The sequence below is a fragment of the Myiozetetes cayanensis genome, unplaced genomic scaffold, assembly GCF_022539395.1.
Source record: "Myiozetetes cayanensis isolate MyiCay16 unplaced genomic scaffold, myiCay2020 scf128, whole genome shotgun sequence".
NCBI classification, from domain to species: Eukaryota; Metazoa; Chordata; class Aves; order Passeriformes; family Tyrannidae; genus Myiozetetes; species Myiozetetes cayanensis.
In genome coordinates this window covers 80,381-84,336 of record NW_026086915.1, presented here as the reverse complement: position 1 = coordinate 84,336, position 3,956 = coordinate 80,381, and the positions used below count along the sequence as shown (strand labels likewise).

Here is a 3,956-nt window from a genome sequence, read left to right as displayed (position 1 = left end):
ATACACTCCTGACCAGACTAAAGAATAACCTAATTTGGTTTACAGTGTTAGATTTAAAGGGTGCATTCTTCTGCCTTGCCTTAGCCCCAGAAAACCAGAAAATTTTTGCCTTTGAACGGGAATCTGTTAACAAGGGTAGGAAAACACAACTTACTTGGAATGTTTTATGTCAGGGTTTCAAAAATAGTCCCACAATATTTGGAAATCAATTATCTAAGGAATTGAAACAATGGGAACGGCCACAGGGAGAGGGCGTTCTTCTACAATATGTAGATGATTTACTCATAGCAACTGAAACTGAGGAAAAATGTATAGAATGGACAATTTCATTGTTGAATTTCTTGGGACTAAACAGATATCGAGTCTCTCAGCAGAAAGCCCAGTTGGTGCAAGAAAAGGTGGTGTACCTGGGTTACAGGATCTCCGGAGGTGCCCTAGTCTGGACACCAGAGGCAGAAACAGCCTTTAAGAGACTGAAACAGGAATTGATGAAGGCCCCAGAATTAGACTTGCCAGATGTAACAAAGCCATTCTGGTTATTCTCACATGAACGACAGGGAATGGCCTTGGGCGTCCTGGTTCAACAACTTGGACCTTACAAAAGAACCGTAACCTACTTCTCCAAACAGTTAGATGAAGTAAGCAAGGGATGGTCTACCTATCTGAGGTCAGTAGCTGCAGTAATAATGAACATAGAAGAAGCCAGGAAACTTACAATGGGCCAGAAAATGACTGTTCTAGTATCCCATACTGTGTCAGCAGTGTTGGAACAGAAGGGTGACCATTGGCTGTCACCTTCCTGGTTCCTGAAATATCAGGTTATCCTAGCCAAATCAGACGATATAACCATTCAGGTAACTAACGTTGTCAACTGTCCCAGTTTAAATGAGACAAGGGTCTTTTGCTGAGGATGGATTAGGAGGAAAAGACCCAAACTTCTCTTTCTAAGCAATTATAAATCTAAAATTAAGAGGTTCTGATTGAAGGAAAACAAATTATGGAAAAGGGAAAATAACAGCCCTTTATTAAAAGGTATGTGTGTATTAACAAGAACATGAAAAAAAACCAAGTAAAATAAGTAAGTAATACTCCTATACCCACCAATAATCCCCTTTAAGAACAAAACCGATAAACCGGTAAAAGGAAAATTAAACAGTTAAATTTTTTTTCACCCTTTGGTGCGGTTCCAACCACAGTCAGCAGGGGGCGCCGTTGGGTCACTGGAGATGCAAAATTTGTAATGTCCTGTACTATTCACCAGGTGGCGCTGTTGGGTCACTGGAGGTGTAGAACTTGTAATGTCCAGTGCCCGTCACCAGGCGGCCCTGTTGGATCCCTAGTCACCACCCTGTGGGATGGGGAAAAGAAAAAGTACTCTCCAGGTATGTCGTAGGGAAGGAAAAAAACAAACCAAAAACCTAAAAAACCTCCGTTCCCCTTCCATTCCCACACTGGGAAAGGAGAGAGGGAATGGGGGGAAGGGGGAAGGGGAAAAAAAAAAAAAGAAAAAAAAACCCAGCAATAAAACAGAAAGTTCTCCCAATGGAAGAAAACTCACGAACTTCAGTAGATTAGGATTAGTTTTAAGCAGGGTCTGCAGCCAGAAACAGCTGAGAAGAGAACAGCAGGAAACTCCCCTCCGACAGGAAGAAAGAAGAAACCCAACCGCTCTGCAGCTTGCAGCAGGTCCTCCCCTCCCCGGCACACACACACCAGCCACACCTCCCCATCTCCTTCCAGCCACACACCAGCCCCCCGCAACTCCTCCTCCTTCATTGTCAAGGAGACTAATCTCGACCATTACTGGACCAGTCCGATTTTTTTGGTCACCTGATGGTCCATATACAGAGCACACACACAAGGCAGGGGGAAGGGAAAGAAAAATTCCTTGCTAAAATCAGAACTATGACATCAACCCAGCCTCATTCCTAGAAGGAAGAATGCCAGCAGAGCCCGTCGAACATGACTACCTAGAAACCATCGAAACTGTGTATTCCAGCCGTCCGGACCTTACAGAGGAGCCGTTTGAAGATGCAGAAGATTGGTTTACGGATGGTAGCAGCTTTATGAGACATGGAGTAAGAATGGCAGGTTATGCAATAACCACAACAGAACAGGTAATCGAATCAAACCCTTTGCCTGTAGGAACCTCAGCACAAAAAGTAGAACTGATAGCTCTTACCCAAGCTCTTGAACTAGCAGAGGGACAGCGAATCAACATTTGGACAGATTCTAAATATGCTTTTTCCGTTGTACATTCTCATGGAGAAATCTGGAAGGAGAGAGGACTGCTGACAACCCAAGGAAAAGCTGTAAAACATGCTGAAGAAATCCTATGGTTGTTAGAAGCCATCCAACTCCCAAAGCAGGTGGCCATAATGCATTGCAAAGGACACCTGAGAGGTAACACCGTTCCAGAAATCGGTAACTGGAAAGCTGATGCAGAAGCTAAATTAGCGGCTGCAAGAACCGATGAGATAATTATATCAGCCCTAGTTCCAGAAGAGTTAGATACTAATTTTAAGCCAGAGTACCAAGACTCAGATCACAGGAACAAAGGTAAGATGCTAGATAACGGGTGAGGCCAGTTAGAGACAAGACAATTAGTACTTCCAGAAAAATTAATCTGGCAATTTGTAAAAGTAGAACACGAAAAGGCCCACTGGGCCTTAGACCCCCTCTATCAGTATTTAAAAGCTAGGATAGCAGGACCAAAGCTTTTCACAGCAATAAAACAGGTCACATCTCGATGTGAACATTGTTTGAAAAATAACCCTAACACAGGGACTAGAATACAGAAAGGGGCAATTAACAGGGGAAAATTCCCCAGAGAAGTGTGGCAAATTGATTTCTCTGAACTCCCAAGAAAAGGGGGGTATAGATACCTCCTTGTTTTGACAGACACATTTTCTGGGTGACCTGAAGCATTCCCATGCAGGACAAATAAAGAGAGAGAAGTAACCAAAGTCCTGCTAAATGAAATCATACCGAGATTTGGGGTACCTAAAAGTATCTCCTCAGACAGAGGCTCACACTTTTGTGCCAAAATTGTAAAAGCAATAAGTAAAGCATTACAAATCAATTGGCAATTGCATACACCTTACAGGCCCCAGGCTAGTGGGCAAGTAGAGAAAATGAATCATCTCATCAAACAACAAATTACCAAAATCTGCCAAGAAACCAATTTGCAATGGTACCAGGCTTTGCCTATTGCTCTGATTAGGCTGAGAGTGAAGCCTCGTTCAAAGGAAAAGCTGAGTCCATTTGAAATCCTGTATGGTAGACCTTATGCAATGCAAGTTGTTAACAGCAAAGCTGTGGATCAAATAGGCAATCAATACATATATGACTATGTATAAAAATAATGGCCAGTCTTCGCGAGCGAAGATCCGGGGAAGGTCTTTCCACCTTCCAGCCTGCGCATTGGATTTTTTAGGTGAGACACAGTGTGCGCGGAACTGAGCCCACCCTTTAATCCTAAGGTTCATCTGCCGGGGCCAAGCGAGCTTGGACGGTGGCAGCGAGGTCCTCAGGACGTAGGTGGGTTGCCTTTAAGGGCTAACGAGCCCCACCTACCCGGGAGTGGCCCTGACCGGGAATCGAACCCGGGTCTCCGCGGTGCTAGCGCGGCGCCTTTACCCCCTAGACCACCAGGGGCTCCATGACTATGTAATAGCAGTGGGAAAACATTTTGATAAAAATGCCACAGTGGTAATAGACAACCAACCCAAGCAACCTGACTGTAAATTGCATCCTTTCCATCCCAGTGATTTGGTATATGTTCAGAATCTTTTAGGAAAACCTCTGCAGGAAAAGTGGGAAGGACCATTCCAGGTACTACTGACCACCTTCACGGCGATCCGGATTAAGGAAAGACCTGGTTGGATCCACTACTCCCAGGTCAAGAAAGCTCTGGATAACCCACAAGAGAATTCCTGAAGGAACCCACTACCATG

The 3,956-nt window shown here is 44.4% G+C and overlaps 1 non-coding gene across 1 annotated transcript; it reads right to left on the bottom strand.

Moving 5' to 3' along the window:
- Positions 1-3,584: 3,584 nt before the first annotated feature.
- On the bottom strand, positions 3,585-3,658 carry TRNAA-AGC (transfer RNA alanine (anticodon AGC)). Its single transcript has one exon. It is a non-coding gene; the product is annotated as a tRNA-Ala (tRNA).
- Positions 3,659-3,956: the final 298 nt, after the last annotated feature.